General features: G+C 45.9%; 1 protein-coding gene across 1 annotated transcript in view; it reads right to left on the reverse strand.

The window, feature by feature from the left end:
* SHROOM3 (shroom family member 3) overlaps nucleotides 1-5,542 on the reverse strand; it is a 96,117-nt gene extending 90,575 nt beyond the window's left edge. Inside the window, exon 1 of the mRNA XM_019534250.1 lies at nucleotides 5,116-5,542. The gene's annotated coding sequence lies outside the window, so the exon portion shown is untranslated. The remainder of the gene's footprint in view (nucleotides 1-5,115) is intronic.
* Nucleotides 5,543-23,960: the final 18,418 nt, after the last annotated feature.

Raw genomic sequence — 23,960 nt, forward strand, 5'->3', positions numbered from 1 at the left:
AGTGGCCAGAAGTGCCGGATGCGGTAGCAGCGGGGTGCCAAGTAGCCAGATGTGAAGCCATCGGCAGCGTGGCATCACCATGGCCACTCCACCCAACTCCGTTGGGTCCCCCCACAAGCACAGGGCCTGTGGCGGTCACCACAATTCGCACCCTGCACCGACAGGGACAGCCCTGGTGCTTTTTCCTGTTAATGTCAGGCCAGGTCCTCAGGTCAGGTAAATTAGCATAACCCCATTGAAATCAATAGGCAGTCAAGTCTGTGGGTTTGCACCAAATTATAGGAACTGTAGACCAGGCTGTGTGTCTATTAAAGCTCTCTTTGGTTCTTGATCTCACCCCGACCTGATGGAAGACATAAAAGTACAGCTGCTCAACTTAAGAAATTGCTCTGAAGGGTTTTGGCATTCACCACAGTCACATTCTGTTTCTCCCTTTATTTTTAGCATCTGTCCTTCCATTCATTTGAGAGAAGGAAGAAGAGAACAACAGCTGAGGGAGGGAGACAAAATGCAGTAATTCAATTGTAACCCGGGTGGTATGCCAAAAGGTACCCCCTCTCCAAATGAAGGGATGGTCAGTGGGTTGCAGGTATGCTGTGGGAGCTGTGGCTGCCTAGTGGGAGGTATGGCTGCCTAGCTGTATGCAGCTTTCCTCCTCTTCCCACAGAGCAGAGAGCCAGGACATTCAGTGAATCTTAACTATGTATAGGTTTAATATTAATAGATAATTTAAAACTTATAATTATCAACTTATATACACATACATATTTATATACAGTTATAAATTCACCCAAACATGCTCTAAACCCATGCACAGGCCTGGTTCCCTGTGGTCTTTGGGCTAGACGGCAACCCTGCCCCTCTTTCAGTGCCCTCCACGGCCTGAAGGGGAGGGGTCACTCACAGATAATACAGGGTCTAGTTGACGGACCAGTAACAAAACAATTGGCAGTCATGGGTTAATAGTTAAATGTTTTCATAAGGGGTTACATCACATACAACACATTTACATAAAACACTTCATACAATGAACACCAATACCGGGCAGATTATAACACTCTCCTAATACAATAATAAAGGCACAGGGTTACCCCAGGGATCCCAACAGCATAAAGGAGGGAAAAAACCCAGAATGCAACAATGGCATACAGCTGTGCCAATAAAGAAATGAAAATCCGGAGGGAAACCCCGTCACCCTATCGGGCACCCTCGACTCCATTCAGGTTACTCAGCTGGCAGGGTCCTAACCCAGGGATTCCACCTCTCCGGCAAGCTGGAGCCCTGAATCCCTATCTTTGCCCCAGGGCAAATTATTCCCCACCCAGCAGGGGCTTCCCCTCTGTCACCCGCAGGTCTAGACAGGTCACAACAGGTCTAGAGCAGGGCTACCTTTTCAAGATAGCTGCCAGCTGCAGGCAGCTGCAGCTGGACCCCCTGGTGGTGGCAGGGACCCAATGAAGGGCTGCAGGAAGCGGTAGCAGTTTGATCCTAGGAGAAGCAAATCTGCTCCCATGTCCCTGCATGTGTAGACACTTGCCCAGGAGCATTTACTTGCAAATAAACTACTTGCAAGTAAACTACTCGCAAGTAAACTGATCCCAGATCAAGTGCATGTATAGATGTACTCTGGGTCTATTGTTCACTGCTCCCATAAGAAAGAGCCTGCAGGATTGGGTCCACTATGAGACACTTTAGTGATATCTGTCTTAAGTCTTGATTCAGCAAAGTGTTTAAGCCCATCCTTTAAGTATGGCCTAACAATTGTAACGAGGCCAGGTACTTAAGTACTTGCCTAACCTTATGCTTATCAGTTGCTCATGACCTTCAAGTTAGCATAAAATCTGTTTAAAATACAAATTATGCCCAAGTATTACTTATGTGCTTACACAGTGGCAGTCTCAGAGCCCAGTCATGACTCAAGACCCAACTGTGCTAGATGCTATACAACCACAGAGAAAAGAAATGATTGACAGCCCATAGAGCTTCCAGTTTAGGCAAAGTACATACAATCTAACCAGGCAAAAATAAGAGGCTTTTGTCTGCTCTTTGGCTGAGAATTTAGGATTTTTTCTTAGATTTATTCACTCCAAGGATGTTTAGGTGCAGCCTATTGCTGACATGGGGTTCTATTTTATATTTTAAAGCTGTAAACAGGATACTCACCCACTTTAGCGGCAACCATTTGTGCTGTAACAATATAGTTTACTGTATATTTGACCCTTGGCGTCTTCAAAAAAGCTATATCTCAACTAACCATGTGCTGGGCTCTTGGAAACAAACATCTGTAATCACTAAAAGGGCAGGCTGAATTCTTCCCTACTAATAATGGCAATCCTTATTTCTAAGCAGACTGAGTTTGTGTCTTTCCCTTGATTTTACCCAAAAAGGTACCAAATGCACAAAGGTGTTTTGCTCTCTTGCTTGCTTGGAGAAAGGAGGACTATGGAACAAGAAAAAGTAGTAAGAAATGTTGACTCTGGCCCAGAAACTGCTATTCCTTTAAGGGGGGGAAGGATGGAAAGTTACAGGACCTGGTGCTCTGTTACCTGGAGGACTGGGAGCAAGGAACCCAAAATTGGACCTATAAAAACATTCTCGCTTAGAAGAATGCACAAGTGGGAGTCCTCACTCACAAGCATCTGCAATGGGTAGGGATATATGTAAATGTGTGAATGTGTGCTTTTGGGTGCTTAAGGGCTTTTGGGTGCTGAACAGGTGGACACATGCTAGAATAGGTGTGAGTGGGTGACCTTGAATGAATGGTGTTGACAGGTAGCAGACACAGGAGGTGACAGAGGGGAGGAAGACATGGGCAAAGGAAGTGAAATGCATATAAGAGCAAAAAACTGGGGAGATGCAGGGGAGACAGGAAATACAGTGAAGCAGTCAGATAATTACCTAAGGGAAGAAAAATTAAGATACAGAGAAAGGAGGCAAAAAGATACCGTCATTTAAGATAAATACATTATACAGCATGTGTGCTCGCGCGTGTGTGTGTATAAAATACAGAGCCTATATTAAATATCATTTAATATAATAATATAACATAATATAACCTTGGATTTTAATTTTATATTTATAACAGGAAAAAAGCGGTATGGAGCCAGAAAGAGCAAACACAGTCCCTGGATCACATCTTCAATATCTGTTGCAGGGGAGGCTAGTTGCCAATGTTGCAATTAAATATAGGAGCATCCGTGTAAATTACAGGGGTTTTGGTTAATAGGCAGCTCAGTTTGGTTTCCAAAGCAAGTTTGAGAGGAAAGGGAGTAACAGAAGCAATGCCACTGCAGACACTAAGGTAAAACCCACTATGGTAGGTTCTACTGTAGTCATTGAGGGGGTGGGTGTTCATATTACAAATATATGGGGATGCTTGTCTACAAGTTTACCGCAAACACAGATGATTGTACAATAAAATATGGGGTTGTTTTACTTGGAGAAAAAAATTACTGATTGACTGATGATGAACTATGTCCAGTGACATTTCTGGGCACACATGCAAAATTCAAGAATCACTATTAGTCACTTCCTTTTGACTTGATAAATTCTGCTCTCAGACTAGCCATGCTGCCTATAAGCTCACCAAAATGTCTAAAAATGTCAGAATTACATGCTATCAGTCCAGCATCACCACTGAAAAGTCACATATATGAGACAGAAGATTATTTATGTACTTCTGAAGGTGGGAATGCAATCAAAACATAAAGAAGTGCTTCCCATCATATTTGGGGATTTTGTATCTCATTAGCAAGTTCTCACATTTAGACTCACAAAAAACTATGTTAATTAGGGGCCTAATTTTATATTCCCTGCCTACTGAACAGCTCCCACTAAGGTCAGGGGCAGTTCTGAGCGCACAAATAATGTAGCAAGCCATATAACATGAAAATTATAGCAGAAAACCAGAGACTTCAATGGCATCAGGAAATCCCTGATCCTGTATGTTCAGTAAAATCTATTCATTCATTGGCTCTTTTTAAAGTAAGCCTAGGAATCTCAAACAAAAAACAAACTTACAAGGAAACTAAATGTCTGATCAAGTATACTAACACAAATACTTTACTAATTGTCCATTGCAACAAAAGAGACAAAAGGAGAGATGAAAGGAAATCTGGGTTCATTTTTAAGATTTTTTTTATGTTTTAGTAACAAGTTCTCATATACAGTAAGCACTAATGAGACAGTATGCATAAGGTACATAAAGAGGAAACCTCTTAACTTGTTTGTCATACGCTGTTTTAAGTGTAATCATTTATAGGAGGATAATAGCATTGTCCCTCTAGTGGCCAACAAAAAACAACATAACTACATAAATGCCATGATTTTTGTATCATTTGGTCTGTATTGAACTTGGCTGGAAATCTACACTTGTTTTTAGTCTGCTCTGCTATGGGAAAGAAATGTCTAGAATATACTTTGATTTCCTCCTTCCTTAAACCATAAAAAGGATAACACGAATTCCAACATGACCCACTTTACATCAATTAAAAAAAAAAAATCTCACAAAGCAGAATTTAAGAGAAAGATTTTAAAAAATATATATTCAAATAACACATCCCTTGGACCAAATTCATCTCAAGTGACTAATTTCAAGGGGTGAATCTGGTATAATTTTTATGCAATTTCATATAATCAAAATGAACAATTTTCTTTGTTTTGCTTTAAAATAGCTCATTAGTTTCTTCCTCCAAGTGGAAGCAGTAATATCCATGGACCTGAGTCTCATCTCACACCAGTTTCATACCAGCATAATTCTGTTGCTCTTACACTGGTGAATTTGAGAAAAGAATCAGATTTGCTAGTACAATGCGTCTCATACTACATTTCTCTCGCCCATTTACTATAGTGAAATTGTTTTCTTAGCTAATAATCAACCATAATAAAATCACAGCTTCCTCCTTGGCCAAAGTTCTCAAAATAAGACACTGCAATTATACAGAAAATCCTTCTGCACAGATTACTCAATACCCCTGCTTTACTTGTCGCAAACACTTCCATTGCAAGTGCAGGGATTTTCTGTTTCTTGTGGTCATTAATGAAAAATACAATCTTGCAAGTATTCAGAATTTTTATGCCTTTCACTAAAAGCCCTGCTTGCAGGCGAGCACTTACCATTCCTAAAGCAAATCCTCAGTTCCAGCCTCAGACAAGGGCATTTTGCTCTCCAGAACCCTGTCAAAAATCCAAGTTCAAATCGTTTAGCTTCCAACTCCCAGAGGCTGCTGCTGGGAGTAAGCAAGACATTGCTTCTCCAAGGGGATAATTCAGAATCCTCTGCAACAATAGCCTGCTCTCTGCAGCCTCTATCTCAGTACGTCAAGTGGCAGTGCCTCAGTACAATTCCATCTGCTCACATCCGGCATCCAAAATGGACTTACTGCCAAGCAACCCGAGAGAGGCTTCCCATGCAGTTGACAAACGGTCCTGACAAGGAACATAACTCACACATATTTGCTGCTCCACTCTGAGTGCTGGCCTGGCAAACACAAGACTTTCGCCAACTCTTAAGCAATCATCCAGTCTTTTCCTCCTTCCCTCCCTCTCCCAGGTAATCCCACAGGAAGCTTGCTCTGATTGGCTGAAGGCACTCAGGAACATATTTGCATTTAAAAAGCATTAGGGGGGAGGTCCCCCTTCAAGTCTGAAAAAAGATCTGAGATTCAAAAGTTAGGCTCTGCTCTCTCTCAGCCCTGCTCCTCTTGTCATTGTGTTCACTGGGGAGAGGGACCCATTGCTTTCTTTGCTAAATTAGGAAGACATATTCTTCTTTCTGGATTTAGATTAAAAGTCTCTGCCTACTTTTAAACCACTCTCCCTCTCTCCAAGCTGATCAAATGGAGCACTGATAATAAGAGGTAAAAAGTTCTCTGCGTTTAAAAAGCTCATGTTACAGCAGGAGAAATAAACCTTTTCCCTCTGTGGTTGTTCTCTCTGAGATTGTTACAACAGCACAACCAGAGACACTGAACCAAACCCCACATTGTGTCGAAAGGAGCTCGATTCCCTTCCCCTACCAACCAGAAGTAAATCCACTCTAGCAGACCTGATTCCCTGATCCCTCTCCCATGCAAGTCCACTCACTTCTGTGGTGTTACAAATCTGCCCCAGGGAATGAAAGGAGGCTGGTGCAGTTATATAGGTCTAAAACTGGCATCAGCAAGGGGGGAAAGAATCGGGCACCATGGATTCACAAAACAAAATGAATGAATTCCAAAGCTGGATTCAACCAACAGCCATTTTGCTGGAGGCTGCAGCATATTCAGGACCCATCCCTGCTCCACCAAAATCAGTCAGAGCTCTGCTACTGACTTTAATAAGTGTGAGAAAGAGTCCAGCATACTCTCTGGGACAATTCTTGTTCTATTTCACCCATGTCCATTTGCTATTACATTATTACTGTAGCTGTCTAGGACCAGCCTGTTAAGTTATTCAGCCCTGTCTCCACAAGTTCTTGGCTACCAGGATAATATGCACAACATCCATCCCTCACAGACAGCACCAGCTACTATTAGTTAATATGATCCCCTAAAGCAGTGGTACTCAACCTCTGGCCTGTAGGCCAAATCCAATCTACAGACTGAATCTAGCCTGCAGAGATGTGTCATTTGGCCTGTGGGGCTCCTCATGGGTCCAGAAATTTGGCAGCTGGGGAGCAGTGGCAGCATATATTGCAACAGCTTTTACAGCAGGGCAGGCCTCATGGCGAAGGGTAGCTGGGAAGGGGATAACCATGCTCTATGAAATAACATGGATTCATAACATCAGAGGAAATGGTAGGGCTGTGTGAAGCAGCACAGTTCTGTTTCGACTTGCATTTCAACATTTCAATGGAACAGCATTTTGCTTCGAATTTCGTTTTGATTCGAAACCGCTGTTCCTTTTGTTTTGTCAAAACAGTTTAGCTTGAGGAAGCTTGAAACAGCCTATAACTTTGTCATTTCTGGCCTGATTTGGATGAAACTTACAGGAATGGTAGCCCCTTCTGAGGGCATGAAGCCTGACACGTTTCAAGGAGATAGGTGCATGGGGTTCAGGGAAACTGCACCTCAAAGTCTTGAAAGCAAAACTCATGTCGTGTATATGTTTAGCCACAGCACGGTCAAAACTGCAGGCCTACTAGCCCCTGCTGAGGCCACAAAGCCTGCCATGCTTCAAGGGGACAGGTGCAGGAGTTTGGGGTAAACTGCACCTCAAGCTGCGGACAAGCAACTCATGATATGGGTGACACTGTGTGTGTATTAAGGTACAGCAGGATGAAAGCTGTAGGCATGCTAGCCCCTGCTGAGGCCACAAAGCCTGCCAGCTGTCAAGGAGATCGGTGTAGGGGGAAGTCTGGGTTCTGGGGCCCTGCACCTCTAGCTCCTGACAGGCAAAACTTGTGTCATGGGTGCTGTGGGACTGAGTGTGTGTTAAGGTGCACCCTCACTGGCACTGGGGCATCTACATAACATGGTAGTGTGCCCCAATGAGGCTTCCTCCTCCCCTACTGCCTTTTATGCACTTTTTCCATCCCTCCCCCAGAGCACTGGGATTGGAAGGGACCTCAGGGAAGGATCACAGTCACTGGCCAGCTACATGGTCAATAATGAGAGCACTCCTCACCCCAGCTTCTTCCCTCTCCTCACTTTAGTTTCTGTTTCCCCGCAGGCAAGCCCTACTTGATCTTCAAAACTCAAAATGTTTCAAAAATTTTGAAACGTTTCAACTTGCCTCGTTCGTTTCAAGGCTGTTTGGAAGCTCTCTGTTTCATTTCAATTTTGCTGTTTTAAGCTCAAAATGAGTTGAAACAGCATCAAAACGAAACTGCCCGTGAAAAGTCACACAGCCCTAGGAAATGGCCCCAGAACTTTCATACATCATATGAAAAGAAATAAACTAATCTTTCTCCCAAAACATTGCTAATTTTTAAACTGTCTCTCATGGCAATACTGTTCTAGAATAACTCTACTGACGTCACCCGAAGTACATTAACCATGCAAAATCAAAATGAGAGCAGAATCAGTTTCCTGTCTTAAAGACAATCAAAGTACATGGACAAATGAACTGACTACAGGGCTCAAAAATCTGACTGATCCAATAATGTAGGTCGACATAAACACACAAATGTTTTAAAGCTAGGACTTTAAACTAGCGATTAGCAATGTTTTGCAGTGGCAGATGGAATGGCCCCACTTGGGTCCTAGGTGGGCCAGCACTAGGAGCTAGTGGCCTCGGCCCCCACTAATGCTTCTCCCTCCCATCCTGACGTGGTACAGAATGGGGAGGCTCCCTTATGCCTGGCTGCAGGTAAAACCCCCACTGCCAAATCCCCAGCTCCATGCACCAGATCCAAAGGCTCCATGGGCTGGAACCAGCTCATAGACTGTAAATTCCTGACTTCTACCTTTGACATTAATTAGCTGATACCAGTACAGTGTTTTGAAAAAGCTGATTCTGAACCCACATGGGTTTTACACTGTTGCTACTGTACTGGCTTCACAGGAGTTGCTCTTCACTGGTATTGGAATAAGTGAAATCAAGAGTCACATACCACAGGCACATCCAGATGAGTGCGCATGTGTGGTATGCAGCACCACAGACTTGTCTACAGCACCACACACTGTATATGCAGGCATTCCTTGCACTGCTAATTTGCAGTCTGGGTGATGGGGGGGTGAGGGGATGGTTTGACACAAAGAAACTCATCTGTCAAAAAAGCAGGGTGGCATTGTGGTGGCAGTCCACCTGAAACTGGAGCCTGGCCACCCAGAGCCATGCTCTGGCTGCCAGCCATGCTCCCTGCTGCAGAACTGCCATGGCCGCAGCCCATGGAGTCTGGCCCCAGCCTACCCTACCCCACCCAGGGCAATATGCCATGCATCAGACTGTGCACACAGGGGTTCTCTGGGGACAAACAGCAGCAGCACATATTGTACTGCTATTGTTTGTCCCGGGAGAAACGAATGTTCCCACTTGTGGGGATGTGCCTCGTGTCTGTTATACGAGTACACAATGAATGGCCTTAAAACAACCACCAGCCTAGGTTTGTGTCACACACACACACTATGAATAATCAGCCAATGTATATACAAGAATGAGTTGTGCTAAACTAGTTAAAAAACTAAAAGGAACTTTTTTGTTCCATGGTAGGTACAAAGTACATAAAAGCTCATCATTTCTCAACATTTAAGATCATATCAGATAATGAATGGAAGGGGGAAAGCACTTGAGTGGGCATGGGAACTGATATTGGAAAGAAGAATCTGAAGGTAGGTGGACACATTCTTAGCTAGTGCAAAGCTCCATGTAACTCTGGTGTTGAACTGCCTGGCTTTGCACCAGCTAAGGATCTGGTTCAAGTAGGACAAAGAACCTACAGTCACATTCTGCCTATTTTGGAAATTTTGCTTGAGGAAAGATAGCAGGATTTGGCCTTGATACTGAGACTTCGACAAGTGAAATAAAATCAGTTTCCAATGGTTCCTAATTACACTTTCAACCCCCTTCTCATCACCCCAACCCTTTATATCTAACATTTTCCCTAACTGCTCTCTATCCTGGTGTAAGATTCCTGAGCAGCACAAGGCTGCTCAGTGGGTGCATCTACATGTGTGCTGTAATTTGTAGTAGCCCATTCTACTGCACATTAAAGTGCCACATAAAAATGTGCTAATATGCTAATACACAGTGCAACAGGCTACTGCATGTTAAGCATCACCTAAAAAGTGTGCATTTGCACTACTGTGCATTAGCACAGCCTAATGTGCATTTATTTAGTACCTCATATTGGAGGTACTAAATTTAATGCACATCAGGAAAAGTGCATTAATGCACATGTAGATGCACCCAGTGTTTCCTATTGTTGTTCTTGTTTTGTGCCAGGACGTGAATACTGAATCTAGCCCTCATGTTAAAACCTTTACTACCACTTAGCTCCTACCCCTTTACAAGCTACTAAAAGCACCACAGATGATGAGCACAGGGGAAGATTAAAAGCTAGTGGGGGAATGTGAGACACATTTACCAATGAAGGAAAAAAATCTGGTCAGATCCCAAAAAGGAGACTATAGAAAGGGCAGTCCTTCTCAAAATACAATCAGTTCCATGAAGCTATGTTGTTTTACACCAGCTTGTGACATGGCCCATAATATGTCTTTTATTTAGGACTCTCTGGGTGCATCTACATAAGACACTACTGCACAGTTGCTCATTGCTACTGTGCAGTAGTGTCTGAAAAAAAAAAAGTGTATGGGGACATACATTATGCAAGTACTAAATGACTGCACAGTAACAACTGTGCAGTCTGCTACTTGTGTAGACTTGACCTTTGGGTATGTCTACACATGCATTATTGCTCTGCGTTAAGTTTAGCACCTGTGATAACATCTGCACCACAACACACCACACGTTCGGGTGTTCTCCGCACTACAAGGTAGCAGTGCAGGGGTTGTTTTTTTACATAACTTTTGCAGCCACATATAGCACCTTTTCATGCTCATTCCTGTATGAGTCCACTGTGATTTGACAATATAAAAATATTTCAAAGCAAATGCTTTGTAAATTCTTTGCAGCTTTGTGGCAAAACTGAAATGCTTAAGGTTGGCAAGCAATTTCCCAGAACTTCCGTCAGGTAATGAAACAAAGTTCCATTTGGGGATATAATCATAAAAGCTTCTAAGCAACAGACATTTGTCCTTGTGGGATAATATCTAAAAAACATTGTCTGGCACACTAAAACCTTAGACTTGCTGTAACCAGTGAGTATTTATTTAAGCATTATGCATTTGACAGGCTAGGTACAAACCTTTGGCAGATTATGGGCAGTTTTTCATCACTTTGGCAACTGGGAATTAACTATCACTGCCTGTAACAAGTACATATTATAGGAGAGAAACTGAATGTCAAAGCTGGCAGCCATCTCACTTCAGAGCAATAGCCTATCTGTGATGACGTGGTCACGTAGAAATGGGTCAGATTAATATGTGGATGGGGGACTGCTGTTGTATGACTAAGTGTTGCAGGAAGACCGTGTGGTGACTAAAGGCCACTGCTGAAAAGGTCTAAGGACCCACAATTCTCAATGAACCTCTTAGGATCCACTCATAATTAGGCACCAGTAATCATCTGGGTCACATGGTGAGCATCTCACTCCACGTAGTAAGTTTTGCTAAGGATTCTCTTCCTTGAGTTGTGAATAATGTGCTATTCAGAATGAGTAGGGATTTTATGACCTGTCTTTCTGTGTCATTAGTAAGCCAATGCCCGATCTGGTATTAGTGTTTACTTCAGTACCAAAGGGACAATTCCCCCCACTCATGGAGAGAAACACAGGATTTAGAAACTCAGCATGCTTACACAATCCTTTGCACCTTGTAAACTGGGGGTTTACAGGCCTCTCAAACTTCAGTTGGATCTATTACTCTTATAACCCTTTCTGTCCTGAATGGCATAGCATTGAACCCATCATGTTTGTTTTGAACAGTGGTGGACAGTCTCTTCCTCTACAGCAGGGGTGGGCAAAATACGGCCCATGGGCCAGATCCAGCCTGCCAGGCCATTCTGTCCAGCCTGCAGGGCCCCTAGAAATGTTTTAAAAAATTAATATTTATTTGCCTCTGGCTCCTGTCAAAAGTGCCAGGGGCAGTAGGACCCAGGGGAAGTCACAGCAGGCCCCTGGAAGAGCAGGGCCTGCCCTACCCTGCCCTCCCCACTCAGCTGGAGGGCCCATGGGGCTGTTCCTACCTGTACCAGAGTGGGAAACTCAGGTAAGAGGGGGGTCAGGGCTGCGTGCACTGGTCCCCGCCTGACCATGGGGCTGGGAGCAAGGGGGCACATGGGAGCCAGTGGGGCCCAGAGTGGGGTGGTTCCCCTCTCTCCCTGCTGGGGCAGCCCAGCCTGGCTCCATAGAGCCCAGCCAGCTGCGCCCCAGGCTTCTGCCACCCTGCTCTGGGCCTTGTCGGCACTGGCCCCGGGGCACCACCTTGCTGTCACTGGCTTCCAAACCCCTGGTCTGGTCCTGGGGTCAGCATGAGGGGCACCTGGGGCCGCTGGGTGAAGCACAAGCTGGTGGGGACGTGGCCCAGGGTGCAGGGAGGTGGTGTGGAACTTGCTACCCCAAGCCTCAGATGAGGGATGCAATGCCCTGGCTGCTCCCCCCACAGGAGGCTCTAGTGGGTGCCGCTGCCCTGGGGGCAAGGCCTGAGCCCCGCCTTCCTATAGGGGACCAGTGGCAGCTCACTCCCCAGCCCCAGGACAGGCAGGGAGACTACACCAGGAGCAGAGCCACAGCCACTTTTCTGCTCCAGAAGCTCCTGCAGCCAGGAGGAACCCAGGGGCCTTGGGAAACTCCTGGCCAACCCTGGGGGCAGCATGGAACACTTCCCAAGGCTGCTGGGGGTGGCATGACCTGGTAGGGTCCTGGCCTGGGGCACAGGAAGCTCAAGGAGGCCCCAGGAGCTTTCAGAGCAAAAAACCAGCCACAGCTCTACTTTGGCTCCTGGCACAGCTTCCCACCCGTCCTAGGGACAGGGGGCGAGCTGCTGCTGGTCTCCTGCAGTGGGATGGAGGGGGGCGGGGCTGGGCAGCCAGGCCGCTGCCATTCTAAGCCTCAGGCACAGGATGCAACTTGTGTGGCATCCCTGGTCTTTCTTCATCCCAGGCCACATGCCACCCCCAGCGACCTTGGGCAGCCCCCCGCACTGCCCCCAGGGCTGGCCAGGAGCTTCCCTGGGGCCCTGGCCTCCTGGAAACTACAGTAGCTTCTGAAGAAGAAAAGCAGCCACGGCTCTGCTCCAGCTCCTGGCGCAGCCTCCATGCCTGTCCCAGGGCCAGGGCGTGAGCTGCTGCCAGGACCCTGTGGGGTGGCAGGGGGACTGGGCCTCCCCACCCCCCCCAAGATGGCGGCAACCCCTGGGTCACCTGTGGGGCGAGGGCCGCCCCAAGCCTCAGGCACATGGCACAAGTTCCACGCCAGCTCCCTGGGCTTCTTGCATCTTGGGCCATGTCCCCACTGACTTGTACCACCCCCACTGACTCTGAGAGATCCCTACACTGCCCCCCAAGCTTGACAGGCCCTTCCCTAGTAGCCCCCAGCCTCCTGGCAGCAGCAGGAGCCACCAGAGTGCAAATGTAGCCACGAGGCTTCAGGCAGCAAGGCCCCAGCTGGTTTCCCCCTTGCAACCCTTCCTGCAAACCCCACAGCCACACCCTCCTCCAGACACAATCACACATCCCACAAATACCATACACACACATACATCTCCCCACAAACCCCACATCCACCCACCCATGCCCAACACCTCTGTATACCCCACACACTGTACAAGAATAAAATTGCATTTTGAGCTATTATTCAATAAGTTCTACATATAAAGCACAAACATACACATATCAGGACATATTTTTAATTGAATTAAAATATAATCTTATGGGTATTTGATTTTTAGTACATAATTTGTTTTTTCCCTATTCTAAGATAGCAAACCCTCGTCTCTGAAGGAGTACTTCCAGTGGCAAGGCTCAGAGGTCAGGGCGGGACTTCTGGTCCCAAGTTGATAACCAGAGGGTGGGGCACCTGTCACAGGGTGGGGTTATACCTGTGGCCCTCCACAGCTTGCCACAACTCGCTAAGTGGCCCTCCACCCAAAATAATTGCCTGCCTCTGCTGTGCAATGTGTTAAATAGCTGCCACTTTTCAGTCCAGAGCTGGGAGAAGTGGCTCCTGTAAATAGGACAGATTGTCACGTGCTTGGTATGCAAAAGGGAGGTAAACAGATTAGCTCCCTCCTAATTAAAAGATGTTTTTTCAACTGGGACAATGTTAGACACTGAACTTTTAAAAACCAGGTCCTGATGTTGATGCCTAAATAGATGTTGATCTTTGGAAAACAAGTGTCCACTCAAACAAAAGAGGAGAGACGGGGTAACAAGGAGTGATTCTTCCATGAATGATATTATGAAAGGTGATGACACCTCTTCTCTAATTCTGTTCCACAAAAAAATCGAAATGATGAGGAGTTGACTGGCTTGCATATTTTTAATATTTGGCATTTTGTGTTTGCTGTTTGGTTGTGAGGCTGCTTTAATCCTATTTTGCACACCAGCAGAAGTCATATGATCTCCCTCAACAAACCTTGATAATTAGTACTTTACAACAATTTTTCCTCAGTTTACAACAATTAGTGATGTCAGTGTTTTCACTGCCTTTGAAAATATGCCTTGACCTAATATTAAGAGAGAAAATGGAGTAACTAGATCTGGACTCATGAGTGCCTGGATGGCTTGGTGTATTTTTCGTAAGCATTCCAAGCCAAATTACAAGCCATCTGGGTGAAATATTATACAGGATTTACCTGCCCTTGAAAAAAGTAATTGTTAATGGAGTCACTCTTTGCCAGCATCTCGCACTACTAAAAACTTCAAACATGACCCAAATTCACATTCACCCCAGACTGGCTGCAGTCCTGCATTCACGTAATACAACACAGTTTATCCACTGTTTCAGAAATGTGTTTTTTTAGAATCTCATCTGCAGGCTCTCTCCAAGCAGGTGTTTAGCTTCAGAAGTGTGGATTGTCCCAATGGGCACATAAAGAAGAGCTTATCCCAACTTGAATTTATAACCTGCAAACAAAGGTTAGTTCTTTGTTCTTTAAGTTTTTGTTTTTTGCATTACAATTCCTGGTGTTTGGTAGGACCCAGGCATCATGGGGCCTGACTTCTCCATAAACATTCCAGGTGCACTGTCAGAATAAAACAATAAAGGAATTCTGATATACTCCTATAAAGAAATCCTATAATGACCACACAGAATTCTTTAGCAATGGCTTATTATTTTCTGTAATGCAATAGTTTAGCTCTTCTCTAGAAGTGCAAAACTGCCCTCAAGTCAACACACATAAGGATCATCCCCATGCAGGGGAATGCTTTTGTAGAATCCCAAACTACATTTATAAAGCTATGTACTCACAAATTAGATATGTGAAAGGGAAGTAGGATCTGGCCCTTTAAACATCAGCTGTTGTAACAGGTAATGCCTCACAGGGGGTTGCAGCAACCCGCTAGAGACATGTTACACCCATTCCCTACTCCAGTTCCCCCTGTCAGGCCACCTCCACACCCTCTTTCCTGCCACATCTTGATGTCAAAATTAATATATTTGGGGATGCTGTCTTCAGATGCCTGGACTTTGGCTCTTGCTTGGGAATGAGCAGCGAGGGGCAAGGCAAACTCCAACCATGGCAGAGCCCTCTGTTTTTTGTCCATTCTCTTGGCTTGGTCCCCGAGTCTAGCAGGGCTGTGTGTGGCCTTAGCCCCATATAATATAGGAGGGAGGGTCCTGGGGCACTCCCCATGACCTGTTCTCTGTGGTCTTCTGTTCAGGCATCGTCCCCTAAGCCTCAGCCCCACTTATGCCTGACTATCAGCCCTTGGACCTATGCACAGCCCTCCCCTCTCCTCCCCCAGGCCTCTTTAGGCCCCAGGCATTGGCTCCTCAGCCTCAGCCCTGCCTGTATCTGGCTGTCAGCCCCATAGACACAAGCCCCTTTAGACCCCTTTAGTCTCCAGGCATTGGACCCTTAACTTCAATTACACCTCTGTCTGGCCATCAACTCCTTTAGGACTCTTTCTGCTCCCAATCCCAGACTGGCCACCTTTCAGAGCACCTACCCTCTAGGCCTCACTGAGCTTATGTCTGGGCTTTAACTATTCTTGGCTTCAGCTCCACTTTGCTTGCCCCTTTTGCAGGATTCAAAGCTCAGGGTGCCCCGGGCTCCCTGTTCAGTGGATTCCATCTTGGGGGCCACAACTCACTCCTGTAGTTTATCACAAATCCCAAGCAACATAAAACAAAACAGAACAGAACTTATTGCCTACATATGTAATCCACCTGTCAAGCACCTTCTACAATTAGAGTCTGAACCTATCTGATCTAGGGCTCCAGGCTCAGGTTTACATGACCCTTCCTCCTCCCTCTTCCAGTCACCCAACCTAGCTTGTTGCTAATGGCACCCAGGCGCCCTTCACTTCCTGTTCAACAGACAGGTGTTCATCTGTCTGCAAGCTGCAGGTTGAGCACTGCAACCCTATTAACAGAGCTCCTTGAAGGCTGCACCCACTCTGCTACTTTGCTCTCCCTTCCTCCAAGTAACAAGGGGAAGAGTCTCCTGTTACAGTGTAAATATAGCAGTCCCTGCTGGGGAAAGCATTGCTATTATTGGGGGAAAAAATAGTTGCAACCCTTTCTGACACAAATAAGGCTTGCTTGAAATGGTAGTTGCATTAATATCAGAACAGGCAACTGGTAGAGGGGACACGGGGGGGGGGGCACCCCCCCATTGTCCTCTGACTGGGCACCACTCAGGTCGGGGCAGATTTTTTGCTGCTCAGGCCAGTGGCATGTTGGTCCGGGGGGGCAGGAATAAAAATATAGATGTGGATATGGGGCTTTTGGCCCACCCACAAATTGTGCCCCCCCAGACTCAAGAGGCACCAGTCACCCCTGAATATCAAAGAATGTTACTTGTAATACCTCCTTGTTACTGATGGAAGTTCTTCTCTATCTGTGGTTTGTTTTGTAAGGAATGGTTGCCAGATCAGGCAATTTTAAAATCCATTTACTAGTCAGGCCTAAATTGTGAAAGGAGTTTTTTGGATTAATGCGATTTTCCTAAAATTTCATCCTAACCAGGAAAAACCCACCAGCTATAATCATTCATGGATCCCTACAGCTAAAAAGGAGACCAAGTCAAACCTTCCAAGAATGACAGAAAACTCTCTTCAGATTACCATCATTTTTTTTGGTAAGAAGTAATGTGAAGTATGAGATCCTACAGAAAAATGGTGCAGTTCAGTTGGCAAAACAACTTTTTCTTCTCATTGAATAGTCCTACTAAAAGGTGCCTACTCTGTATTAGGTGCAGCCAGCCATACCTGCTAGAGGTCTACTCTTACAACTGCTAAAGTAAATTAGGAGTAACTCCACACTGGAGTCATTGCAGTTTGAAACGGGTATAAGAGCAAAAGTCAGGGTCTAAGAATTCACATTGCTCTCCTCCTCTTCCAAAATCTACGAGCAGTACCCCAAGAAGCTGAAATGCCATTCAAGCAAACTTGACATTCTGATATACATAAAACTTAACAAAGGCCTCTCAGGATTGCTCCTCCTATGACCCACCAACAATATGTGAGACCAACTAGGAGGACATTCTTGTTGTCACACGGTCCTTAAACTCAGGGGCGAGCAGCCAGATGTCAGCAGCTACAGATTCCTGCCTCTCAGACTTTCTATCAGGGCTCAGTTGCAATTGCAATTGCACTTGCTTTTGTGCAGCAGTGTGAGCTAGAGGGTTTAACCAGGCATTTTTCTACCGGGAAAATTTCTATTGTGGCTGCATGTAGGTATGGCTAATGGTGGAGGTGGTTTATTTCTCTGACTGAGGTAGGGGGTATAGTTGTGTGAATTCAAGATATGATTTTGAAGAGGTCCCAAGATGCCACAGGGGCATATAAAGAGACTGCCGATTATGACAAGGGACCTACTGAAATCACAATTTCCACAGAAACCATGATTTCGGGTGGGCTCCATGATTTTGGTAAGCTCCCTCAAAAAAAAAAACCAAAAAAAACCCCAAACAAACAAACAAAAAAACACCCTTACCGAAAATAAAGTGCTGCTTTCCTCTAAGGAGCCAGCAATCCTCATGGGCTCTGTGGCCTGGACACTCAGCCTGCTGGGGGTGGGGAAAGAGGGACTGCTGGAATGGCAAGATGGCTGATGCCCCTGCCCCTTGCTGTTGATTGGCTGCGAGGGCTGTCTGTCATACTGTCATACCCCTTTCCAGGCTGCATGATGGATAGCCCTCAGAGCCAATCAGCAGTAGGGGAGGCCCCACAGGGCCCTCCCCTCTCCCTCAGTAACTGGGCAGGGCAGGGAACCAACTTGGTCTGCAAAAATAGCTTCTGACCCCAGAATCTGCATGTGAAATCAGCTGGCAGCCATCTTGAGTTTGGTAGACCCCAAATTATGACATTTAGGTTCTGTTTCATGCTGGGAGCTCAAGCTGCACCATTCCAACGGGCACTCTGAGAAACCTTTTGCTCTTTAGAAGTACACCTCATGGAGGTCCCCAGCATGCAGGAAAAGCATAAACACTGCTACATCATGTCAGAATGCAACACCCTGCCCTGTGCATACCTAGCCAGTTGTGCAGGCCACTGAGCGAGGGGTGGGACTATAATCCTCATACCCGCTTTCCTCTGCCTGCCCCTTTGGGTTGCCTAGCATACAGAGGAGGCCCAGCAGAGGCTTGGGCTACACTGCATTTTTTTTTTCAAAGGAACACTAGCAAGTGCACGTTCCAAGCCCTTACGTGGGGGCAGTGCCCTCCCCTCCATTGTCAGAATCTGCTGAGTGGAGCAAGGTTTTTACTGCTGGCCAGCAGCTGACAGAAGGCACAAAGACACTACCATACTGTCTGTTAGTTACCAGTTATTATTCAGCAGCTGGTTCTTTCCCACCATGGACTCCAGTATAGTTGCTGTTGTGGAGCTATGAGGAGCTACCAGAAGTGCCTGGCTGTATCCACACTATGGCAACATGGTAGCAGTAGCTGTTGTCTGTCACCAGAACTGCTGGCAGCCATGGGCGACTGGTGCCTCCTGAGTCTGGTGGGGTACCCATAGATGCTGCCTGTGGTGTTGGCAATGGGGACAGAGATGGCAATCACCTGCAGATGCCACTGGCAGAGTCTGGGGCAGGGGCAGAGCTGGCGAGCATCCACAGATGCCGCTGGCGCTGTCAGTGGTAGGGATGGCCCTCTCGGCAGGGGGGGGGACATACCCCCCCCACCAGTCACCTATTCTGGCAGCAGAAGTAGCTGCTGTTAGGGGAAGATGAGGATATGGGCCACTTCGGATACTAAAGAGTCATGAGTCAGGAGAATCAGGAGCAGGCAAGGTTACAAAGCAAGAGTCCAAGATAGTCATAGGCTAGAATCAGGAACTAGAAGCTAGAGGTCAAAAAACAGGGATCCAGAATTTAGCATGGCTAAATACACCCTTGTGCCTCAGTCAACCCAGTCAGTGTCTACACATGTGCTGCTATGCACAAAAAATACTCCACAGCAGAACAGTACTAAATTTATACTAACAGTACACAGTTACATTAACAGGATAAATGCTGAGATGTTTACTGCAGATCTAATTAGTCTACTCCTCAGTAAAATTCTCATGTAGACATTCCCAGTATATAATTAACTTGTGGAACTCATTGCCACTGGACGTTGTAGACACTGAGCATTCAAAGAGGTTTGAAAATGGATTGGACAAAAATCCTGCAGAATAAATCCATCAGTTCATATTAAACATATAGTGGAGCTGCCACCTCCAAATTAGGACTTCTTAGGCCTCTGAAAGCTGAACGTGAAAGCTAAAAGCTGGACCTCCTTGGCACATCTGCTGGGCTAGATGGACCTGTAATCTAACTCAGTATGGCATCTCTTATGTTCTTATAGGTGCTTGATTTGCTGCGGTTTCTATATCTAATCTTTCACAATGACAGAGTCATAGAATCTTTTTTTCATTTTGTGCTGCCAAGACATCTTCCTTGTGGGTGTCTACCATGATCTTAAGACAGGAAGGGAAAAGCCTGGCACAGTTTGGACTGCAGGCACCCAAAGTATTCTGGAAAATATTTGCTATTCCCAGGGCTGGATTAACACATAGGTAAATTAGGCATATACCTAGGGCCTTAAGTGAAGAAGGGGTCTAGTTGTGCTTATTTTACATATTATAATTATTGAGTGAAAAAAAGTAGGGCCCCACAAGTTTGTTTGCCTAGGGCCCACTAAAGGTTAATCAAGCCCCAATTCCTTTTCTCTGCCAGGGTTCAAAGACTGCCCTCACAGTACTCAAATACATTAGGGGCAAATGAAAACTTTCTCAAGATGCTACTTGCATTGCCAAAGACGGCTGGGAGGCTAGCTGTTCAAAGTCACTGTGAACCTATTATGCAGCCTGTAGCTGGTGCTACACAGCTGGGGATCACAGGTTGAGATAATCTGTCAGACCAGAGGTATTCATTTTGAGTGCTCTTGAATAACTGCCTCTCACTCTTCAAATGAAGCTGCTAGGAACCCTAATTCATCCTGAAGGCTCAAAGGCAAGTGTGAGCTACAACCATTCATGGCCACAAATAACCTTGATTAAAAATAAACTGTGACTCATGCTCCCACAGGCACGAAGAGGGCAATTGTAACTCCCAAGATGTTGCTTGCAGGAATTTGAATTTTTGAGGAGTTCTCTTTGTGAAGGTATATGAAAGAAATGGACTCATCTTCATTACTAACTGCTTCACCAAGGCTAGAAACAGACAGCACCAAATGAAGCAGATCAGCTGTGTTAGCTGGTCCACTTCACTGTGTGAAACCCACATCACCCATTGTCCCGTTCATTGATCTTGTGGAACAACAGATGACATGCTCCCTACTTCCAGAGATGTACCCCTAGCAATCTCTAGGACCCCAGAGATTTCCAAGGGCATATCTCTAGAAGCAGGCAAAGCTGTGCAGGAGTTCCCTAGGCTTGAGGGGCCTGATCCTGTGCAAAAGTGCCCAGGGCATGCAGGATTGGACCCCTCAAACCCAGGGAGTCCCTGCTTAGGGTAGCCGGTAAGTGCAGCCAGCTCCAGGCTGCCCATGCTGTGCCAACATTGATTTATAGTGGGAAAATTTATTACTTTTTTTTTGTAATGACCACATTGTGGTGTGACAAAAAGTATGGATATCTATTTGGCAGAACAAAGTGACAACAAATTTTTATTACGGCAGCATAAAGGCAATGAAAGGTGATGTCTATTTGTACCTCAAGCTACCAAGTGTGTTGATACATGCACACATTTTTCTATATACTTAAACAACAGATGGCATAAATTAATCATGCTTTTACATTCCTGTGAAAGCTTTTTTGTAATAATCTTTTTTTTTTTTTTTTAAAAGGGAGGAAATAAAGATAACAATTTTCATTAATCAAACACATTTCAATCACAAAGAACATATAGCCAAAGAGACAGGATATTGGATTCCATGGAAATGCTTAGGTAGCAATTCACATTGTTCCTCACTGGGCACATCTACACATTCATTAATGCACAGGTACTAACTTAATGCACCATAATCGGTGCTACTGCGTGTTAGCGCAAACAAATGCTTTTTTGTGGTGTTAATGCGCGTTAGACTAAGTCTACTGCGCATTGGCATATTAGCACAGTTTTTGCCAGCTGCGCTAATGCACAGTAGAATTAGTCTAATGCACATTAAGCATCTTGTGTAGATGCACCCACTGATCCTAAAGTAATGCCCAGAGAGATTTTATCAGGTTGCTCCAATACCCTGCCACATTGCAACAATACTGAACAATCCCTGTGACTATTGGCACAGGTTCCCGCGTTTCCTTGTGAAGTACTCAACATGCATGGAGGGTGTGGAATGACTTAAGAAAACTTATTTATTTCTGTTTAAATAAGGATGAGCTGTTCTCAGCTTGGATTCACACACAGGGATTACAAATCATCAGCTGGAATTTGTACAAACAGGCAATGAGAGTGGGAGAACAGCACAGTACTATAACCTTGTGCCCTCCTTCTTCCCCTTCCATGTGTCACAACCTAAGCTGCTCTATAGAAAGATGGACTATTCTTGGTTCACACTGATGAAAAAGGATGTGAAGGATAAAAGGGTGATGTCAAATGCCCCAAAGGAAAATGTCCCGAGTCTAATTTATGTTACTGTCTTTCCCATCAATGCAAATGGCAATCTTTCAGTAAATTCAGACTGGCGCAAGCATTCACTTTAGCAGTTGGTGGGAAATATGAAACCACTGTGACAGGCGGTAACTCCAGGGCCAGGTCTCAAGTTGGCTTGCCCGTTTGTCTAGGGCAATCTGTCCCATCTCATCTGCCACAACTTGATGTTCTTGTTGATATGATAAGCAGGAGGCTGCCCATTTCTTGCTCCGATGCCAGGGGGCACTATACACAGCTATATACCTTCCCTACACTGTGGCCCATGCCTCACAGATGGCATCCAGATTATTATTGTTCCCAAGCTTCAGGCCTGGTCAGATTCAGTCCACTGTTGGGCCTCTACCGCACTCACTCTGCCTCCCTCTCACAGGGGCCTCTAGCATACCACTCATCACTGGGCAACTCTACTGCTCTGCTCCCTTGAGCAACCCCCTTTGGGCCATCAGGCTGGACTACTTTTGCTCTGGCACAGCACACGAGCACCTTTGGTTTACTTGAGCTTCCGTACTTTATGTGGCCTTGTCCTTGTGCCAAACACTGTGCTGACTCTGCCTCTAGCTCCTCACTATGCAAATTGTCCCTGGTCTCACTCATGGGGGTCAGCCAATGTACTGCCCTTCAGGGTGCCCTTGCAGCCCTACTCAGTACACCCCCAGTGCAGCCCTTCAAGTCTCCCTCAGTGGCCCTACTCTGTACCACCCACACACAGTCCTTCAAGTGCCTCTTTGCGCCCTACTCTGTGTGGGTCTCTTCATCAACACTACTCTCTCTGGGGCCTCTGGACTCTTACACCCCTGTGGGGCTCAGGTGCCTATTTATAAGCATGCCTGGTGCCCCACTGCTTTCACAATAACCCATCAGATGGTGGGGCTGGGGTTAAGTTGCCCCTACCCACCTTTCATCAGGGAGGTAACTGGCTTGGCATTTCTTGGGGGCCGTCCCACCACACACAGCCCCACCAAACCATCCTTCCCTGGTAGGGTGCAGTTTCAGTCATGCCCAGGTCCAGGAGTCTCTTGCCATCCCCACAGCTCCTCCCTTACCTCCAAGACGTTTTGGGAGCAGCAGCTCAGCCTGATATTGCCTCCTTAGCTGCTAGCAGCAAACACTACTGCTGCTGCCCTGTGAGCCTAGCCTTAAAATGGCTGCCTCATCAGGGCTGGCCTGCACCTGCTGGCTGCCCTCAGCCTTTAAAGTGGTAGGCACCAAAGGTGCACTGCCACACAGTGTTACATTTGTTGGGGGAGTAAAGGTAAGAGGAAGTTCAGATTAAGTCTCCAATTGTGGCTCACTTCCAATTCAATTTAATTCCTGAAAGATAAAAAAAAAAGTTTCAAAAAATGTAATAAATGTCCTCTTATAGTTAAAGGTAATTTTTTCCAGTACAAAAACAATTACTTCTGGGCTTGCCCTTCCACTGGGAGTGTCAAAGTCATCACATCAATGGGGAGCTAAGATTCCTATCAGAAAAGAAAGAGACAACAGAAAAACCCGAGGAACAAGGGTTGTGGGGAGGAGGGGTGGATGACAGGGCAACCTTTTTATAGGCATGACACCAACTAGTCCCATAACCTCCCAAAGTGCCACTCTAATCCCTTTCCCTTAACCTAGAGGTGGGCAATGATTTCAGCTGGAGGGCTGCTTAATGAGTCTTGGTGAGCTGTCAAGAGCCACAAGAATATCCCACCCCTTTACAGGTGCCCCACCCCCTGGTCACCATCTTAGTACCAGCAGTCCTGCCCCCTAACCCCCTTTTCCACCAGGGATCCCTGCCCTTGCCCTGGAAGTACTCTTTTTTGGAAGGGGGTTTGACATCTTGGAACCAGGAAAAAAACAAACAAATTATATAGTACAAATCTTACATCCACAATAAGATATTTTAATTTCATTTTTAAAAGATGTATTTTAAATGATTTGTGTGTTTGTGTCGTGCATATACAGGTGATTGCATAATAGCTCAAAATGAAATCTTACTCTATTGGGGAGGGACATGGGGGGTATGCGGGGTAGGGGTATCAGGTTTGTGGGGGCTGTGGGCGTATTTGGGGTGTGGGGGGATGTGTGCATGTGGGTGGGTATGGGGGCTTTTGGGGGGGTGTTTGTGGAGATGTGTGTGTGTGCGTATGGGGTTTGTGGGGGAAGTGTGGGGGGGTGTCTAGGAGTGCATGTAGTAGTG

Source organism: Crocodylus porosus, unplaced genomic scaffold, assembly GCF_001723895.1.
Source record: "Crocodylus porosus isolate Cpor-Errol unplaced genomic scaffold, CroPor_comp1, whole genome shotgun sequence".
NCBI lineage: Eukaryota > Metazoa > Chordata > Crocodylia > Crocodylidae > Crocodylus > Crocodylus porosus.